The sequence below is a fragment of the Hevea brasiliensis genome, chromosome 3, assembly GCF_030052815.1.
Source record: "Hevea brasiliensis isolate MT/VB/25A 57/8 chromosome 3, ASM3005281v1, whole genome shotgun sequence".
Lineage (NCBI taxonomy): Eukaryota > Viridiplantae > Streptophyta > Magnoliopsida > Malpighiales > Euphorbiaceae > Hevea > Hevea brasiliensis.
The window spans coordinates 27527775-27535583 of record NC_079495.1 but is presented as its reverse complement, the minus strand read 5'-3'; positions in this window follow the sequence as shown (position 1 = coordinate 27535583).

The window sequence follows — 7809 nt, the reverse complement described above, 5'->3', positions numbered from 1 at the left end:
ATAAGTTAATGGTGAAAAAAGTAAGAAGAGAAAGGGAGAGACCTAAAATGACGTAAAGAAATATAGTATCAAAAGATTTACAATTTTTAGATAATGATTCAGAGTTAGTATCAAAAAAGTTGAATGGCAAAAAGATGCCTCTAAAAGATTTTTTGAAATTTTAATTGCTAATCATAAAAAAATTCTAAAAATTTTTTAAAATTATAAAGATAAATTATTATTTAATAATTGAGATTTGTCAATATTAATATTTGAGATTGAAGGCTTATTTATAATTATAAATGAGTTTGAATACACAACTTATCAAGCCTAAATGGGCTAAAGTCAAACTTATCTCTTATATAAATAAACTAATAAATGAGCCGGCTTTTTTTTTTTTTTTTTTTTGCTTGTATATATTATAAACAAGCTTAAAATAAGCCAAGTTTAAGTTTATTATATTTTGAATGAATAAATCTGAACAAATTGAGTTTAAGTCAAACCTAAGTCTATAAAATAATTGATAAACTAAGTTTAAATTCTTTAAAATTCAACTAGACTCAGTTGAATTACATCCTAAACTAAACTAAATTGCAAACTGGGTTGGATGACATTAGAATAAAGCTAAAAAAAATTAAAAATTAAAATAAAATAAAATAAAATAAAATAAAAACTGCAAATTGGTCTTCAGAACTGGGCCAAGTTTAAATGAAAAAGAATCCAAATTGTGTTCTCAAGCCTGGGCTCATGAAAAAGGGTTCAATTAGGTTCACATTAGCAAATAACAACGACCAAAATCTAATGTAATGGATAATAGCTTGATCAATGACCCAATCTCCACCTCCTTTATTAAGAATCAGTTGCCAAATAAATTTAAAATAAATCATTTAAAAATAAAAATAATTATTTTTTATTAAAGTAAATGATTTCAAGTTAAATTTAAGTAATTTTTATTAAAAAATAATTTTTATTAATTTAATTTTTAAATTAAAATTTAAGTTAATTGAATTAATTTAAACGTTCGAATCATTCGGATTGTCAAGTTATTGAATCTTTAATTTTATGAATCATTTAAATTTTGAATTATTTGAAATATTATACTGATTAAAATGGATTGTATGCAATTTTTGAGTCCAGAAAATTTGAATAAAATAGACAAATAAATTAAAATTCATAACTTCACTTTAAATTTAAAATATAAAAATATTGTTCTTTCACGCCACTAATAATTATAAATTAGCTTCAGCTCAAAAATTATAACATTAATTAAAAAAATAATAATAACTTTAGTGACATTAGAGAACATCGCTGGAATTTTGATTGAACTCCATAAAGAAAGTGCATTATGAGAACACCTTGGGAAAATAAGGTAGGTTGAGATCTTGGCCCATGCTCAATCTCAAAACCCATTGGTTCTTGTAAAATTGTGGTCCATAAAATACAAGCTAAAAATCAAATCAAAATGTTTCGATAAATTTCAAGAATTATCTCTAAATTTTAGAAATTAAAATAAAGATGTTATCAAATTTAAAAATGTAATATAAATTCCTTAATTTTAGAATTTTACATAGCAAAATCCTTCTAATTAGGGCTGATCAAAATTCGGTTCAAACTGAAAAACCGAACCAAATCAAGTTAATTTAGTTCAATCGGTTCGGTTTTAAAATTAAATCGGTTCGGTTCGGTTTTACATTATAAAAATTTTAGTTATTTCGGTTCGGTTCGGTTTTGAAGAAAAAAAAATCGATTAAACCGAACCAAACCGAATAGTAATTTATATAGTCAAATCAAACTAAATCAAACCAAATCGATTTTTGAATTGATTTATTTTTATGGAAAATTTATGAATTATATTTAATTTTATATATATTAATTGTTTAATTTCATTGATTAATGATTATTAGGTTCAAACCAAAGTTAAAATTATACCAAATAATTTGAAAATCAAGTTTAAATTAAAAAATCAATAAAAAAATCAAACCGATTGGTTTAAACCCAACCGAAATAGAGCGGTTCGGTCCTATTTGATTTTTCACCCATTTCGGTTCGGTTCGGTTTCTAAAATTTACGGTTCGATTTTTATAATTTAATTCGATTCGGTTTAGTTTGAACTGAATGCTCACCCCTACTTCTAATTTTTAATAGCCAATTTATAAATGTACATCAATATAGACAATCTAGAGTAATGATAATATAGACAATTATTGTCTCTCTAATTAGCTATTATATATTTAATTTTTTAAGAAAACTACAGTTGGATTTGTCATTGTCACATAGAGAAGAGTAAATTATCCATATCACTGCCACTTTAAATTACAGAAACTAACTACTGAAAAGATTTTATTATGTAAAATTTAATAAATTTTATATTATATTTTAAAAGTTAGAAATAATTTTATTATAACTCCAAAAGTTTAAGTACAAATATTAAAATTTATCCCAAAATCTTCTTATATATAACATAAACACCTTATTCCAAACTATGTGAGACAATAAATAATGGAAGGAAATAACTTGCTATTTATTAAAATTTAGAAATAGACTTCAAAATTTCTCTCTAAATTTAGAAACAAATTTCGGAATTTTTCTCTAAATTGTTGACCATAAAAATTATGAATGCAAATATCCCAACTTTTTCTAAAGTTTAGAGACGGGTGTAGAAATCCGTTTTTATCCCGTTTTAAATTTAGAAAAAAAAAATTCAAAAATCTATTTTTAATTTGTGAAGAAAAAAAAATTCATCTTTCTTTTCAATTAAAAGTAGATTTTACAATTCTTTCTAATTCAATTATCAAAAACTTTTCCTTCATCACTTCACTTATTCTTTTATTTTCTTTCCCTCATTTCATTATTTCCTTTCATTTTCATTCTTTTATCCTTCATTTCAATTTTTTTATTTTTTATTAATATTTTTTCAATTTCATTTTTCTCCCATTTCACTTTTTATTCCATTTTCTTTCATTTTTCCTCATTTTCTTCTTTTTATCACCCATGTATTTTTTATATTATTTTTTCCTTTTTCATTTTTTTTTTCATTTCGTTTGATCTCATTTCACTTTTTCTATCATTTCTTTTCATTTTCTTTCATTTATCTAATCTTTTTCTATTTTATTTATAATTCTTTCTCACATTTTAATTTTATTAGTATGTTTTATTGTAATATATTTATGGTAATTTTTTTATTAATTTATTTGTATTAGTTATTTGTTTTTAGCAATATTAATTTTATTAGTAATTTATTAATAATATTTTTTATTATAATATATTAATTATAATTTTTTTATTTGTAATTTTTATTAATAATTTTGTTTTTAACATTTCAAAATTTATTATTTTTTGAATAGTTTTAAAATAAATAATTTTTATTTTTTACCTTTATTAATTAGAAGAAAAAAAAATTCGTTTCTAAACAAAATTTTTTTTATAATTTTTTAAAAGAATTTTTAATTAAAAATAGAATAATTCTAAAATAAAACGGACAAAAATTTTCCATTTTCACCATCATTAGCAATGAAGTATTAAAAATGAATTTTAAAATTAGTTTCTAAATCAAATTACTAACAACAATCTTCAATTCAAAAATAGAAAATTTTGCTTTTAAACTTTTTTATAAGTAAATTAGTAATAATATTAATGACTTATAAAAAAAATTAAAAATAGTTTCATCTATTATTGACTATATTTTAAATTTTATTAACTGTGCTTTAAGTTTCACAAATTGACAAAATTATCGTGAATAAAATTAACTATTATGATTAAAATAAAAATGTAATATAATATATATATATATATATATATATATATATATATATAATTTTATCAAAGGAATAATTGTGTTGTGCAAAATACGCAAGGGTTCTTAAATGTTGATGGATGAGTACGGATTAAAAAGTTAGCAGAAGAAAATAGGGTATACCTAAATAATTAGAATATAAGATAATTGATTAGAAAGTCAACGGAACTTATAGGTACTATAAGGATAGATGAAATAGAATAATGTCAGGTGTTTTATACTACTGTAGGATCCTTAATAAAAATAAAAGGTAAGTTTTACATAATTATGGTCATATTAGTTGTATTAAATGAGATCAAAAGTTAGGTATCTATAATATAACATACCCACAAGATGAGTGTGGCAAAAATACAAATGTTAAATTTGTCATTTCGCAAAAAAAATATCTACCTTGTTAAATCAAGATGTAGTTTGTTAGTGCAGTCTACTAACATGCATGGTAAGAATTTGGTAGCCAAGCACTGGAAGAAGCTTTTGACACTTCGTATTCCACCAAGGTTGAGGAACTTTTTATGGAGAGTATTGAGTATGCCTTGATATTTTACCTACAAAGAACAAGTTATCACTAAAGGGTGTAGAGATTGATGGTGGATGTTTGTTTTGTAGATCGAAGAGGGATGTGGAGCATGTTCTTATACATTGTCCATTTGCTGCTAGTAGCCTTAACATTAAAAGTTGAATTGAGTTTAGCTGGAGCCCGAGTCTATAAAATAATTGATAAGCTCAGTCTAAATTTTTTAAAACAAGACTAAATTGCAAACTGGATTGGATGACATTAGGATATACCCAAAAAAGCTGCAAATTGGTCAGCAGAACTGGGCCAAATTTAAATGAAAAAGAATCCAAATTGTGTTCTCAAGACTGGGCTCATGATAAAGGGTTCAAAGTAGGTTCACATTAGCAAATAACAACGACCAAAATCTAATGTAATGGATAATAGCTTGATCAATGGCCCAATCTCCACCCCTTTATTAAGAATCACTTATATATAATAAATTTAAAATAAATCATTTAAAAATAAAAATAATTATTTTTTTACTAACATAAATTATTTCAAGTTAAATTGAAGTAATTTTTATTTAAAAAATAAATGATTTTGAGTTAAATTTAAGTTAATTTTTATTTAAAAAATAATATTTATTAATTTAATTTTTAAATTAAAACTTAAATTAATTGAATTAATTTAAACGTTCGAATCATTCATATATTTAACTTTTGAATTATTTTAAATATTGTACTAATTAAAATGGATTGTATGTAATTTTAAGTCCAGAAAAATAGAATAAAATAGACAAATAAATTAAAATTCATAACTTTACTTTTAAATTTAAAATATAAAAATATTGTGTTTTCATGCCACTAATCATTATCAATTAGCTTCAGCTCAAAAATTATAACATTGATTAAAAAAAAAAAAAAAAACCTCTCTAGTGACAGTGGAGATCATCGCTGGAATTTTGATTGAACTCCATAGAGAAGGTGAATTATGAGAACACATTGAAACAATAAGGTGGGTTGAGATCTTCGCCCCATGTTCAATCTCAAACCCATTGGTTCTTGTAAAATTGTGGCCCATAAAATAAAAGCAAAAAATCAAATCAAAATCTTTGAATAAATTTCAAGAATTATCCCTTAATTTTATAAATTGAAAAAAAGATATTACTAAATTTAAAAATATAATATAAACTCCTTAACTTTAGAATTTTACATAGCAAAATCTTTCTAATTTTCAATAGTCAATTTATAAATGGTACATTAATTAATGTAGATAATATAGAATAACGATAACATAGACAATTGTTGTCTCTCTAATTAGTTATTATACATTTAATTTTTGAAGAAAACTACAGTTGAATTTGCCATTATCATATAGAGAAGAGTAAATTATTCATATCACTGTCACTCTAAATTACAGAACTAGCTATTAAAAAGATTTTATTATGTAAAATTTAAAAATTTAAGAAATTTTATATTACATTTTAAAGTTCGGAGATAATTATATTATAACTCCTAATATTCAAATACAAATATTGAAATTTTTCCCAAAATCTTCTAATTACAAGGTTTTTTTTTTTCTTTTTTAGCGTATGTGAAAATATACATAATGCGTAAACTGACTTAATGATAACTCTAATAGATATAATTAAAAAGATTATATATATATATTAAATCAACCAAGAAAAAGTGTTTATTTTTAATTGTCAACCTTTTTAAAATAATAAAATCATTTTTACATAAAATTATCATATGACATCTATGTTAATTTTTTTAATTGTAAATGTAAAAAATTATTATCCAAAATTAGCAGGTATGACAAATTTTGACTCAATATGTCAATTGAATTCTTAAACTCGGATAGAATGTTGAGTAGATTTTGCATTAACTCATTTTAATTTATACTTATATAAATAATTGAATTACTTTACACATCAAAATAACTAGTTAAGTCAATGTTGTAACTAACCACTTACATTCACCTTTTAATTTTTCTTTATGCTCAATGTCAGACTTAGATTTTACAATCATGTGATTCTCAATGTCGGCCTCAATACCATGTTAAATTTAAAAAGAGTGTTGGATAAATTATATATTAATTTATTTTAATTTAAATTTATATAAGTGATTTAATTACTTAATACGTTAAAATAAATAATAAGTAAATATTACAATTCGATCACTTATATTCACTTTTTATTTTTTTTTTACTTATTCTGGAAGTGAAACTTAGATTCTCAAAATGAATCCATCCAATTCAAAGCTATTACAACTGATTTGATTTATATTAAATTTAAAATGACACAAATTCAAATGATTTAAAAAATTAAAAATTTAATTAAGAGTCAAATACAATAATTTATATAATTTGATTTAAAAAATATATGGAGACTTAATCTTATACTCAAGTCTCCACTTTTCTACATATAATAATAATAATAATAATAATAATAATAATAAGTCATAATTAGGAATGATAATAAATAAAATACATGCAAAAATCTCTCAGTTGAAATCAAATCCGAATCCGAATATAATCCATTTATGTGAACGTGATACATTGAATTAGAAGCCTTAAAAACTTGTCAGCTGACCTTAAAATTCTCAAGCATGCACAACCTTCTATGCATATGCAACATTAAATGAAAACCCTAATTCAGGCTGGCAAAAAGATATCGTATCCATTGCTTACATTCTTTTAAAATTAGCTGCCAATTTCTGATTTTATTAGTTTTGTCCACTTCAACGAAACATAGCTGCTCAGGTTTAATTATTTAATTATAAGATTGCTAATTCATTAAGGTGAACGACATGTCTTTATTATGGAAAAATTATAAGGGTGAACCATTTTTATAAATAATTAGATGAAAAATTATAGCCAATTGATTATAAGTTTAATAATTTTTTATATAATAACTTTATTTTATAATTAATTCTATTAAAATTTAAATTTGAAATTTATATGATTTTAATATGATTAATTTAAAATTCATTGCCATAATACTTTTTTTCAAAAAAATTTCTTTTAGCAGAATACACACTAAAGATAGAAAAAATACATATTTCTTAATAAAATCATAATAATTTTATTAAATCATGCTAAATTATATATTCTATGCATATTCTTCAAAAGCAATGTTAAATCTCGAAAGTTCATCTCCAACACAAAGAACAGAAAGTGTCCATTTAGTATTAAGGTCGAAGAGTCAAAATTCTTTTTCAGAAAAAAAAAATTATTTTAAATATTGTTTAAAAAAATAGTTTTGAAAAGTTATTTTATATTTTAGTGTTTATGATAAAAATTTATTAAATTTAATTTTAAATTATTATTTTAATACTCTCAAACTACCATATTTAAAAAAATATATTTTTCTTAACGGTAGTTTCAATAATAATATCAAACAACCTTTAAATATATTTAATGCGAGTCTTAAATATGAGGATTAGAATGAAACAAACAATTATTATGCCAAGAATGGATAGCCTAATTGGTTTTTTAATATTATAAAAGTGTAATAAGTAAGGAAGTCTAAAATTCAAAT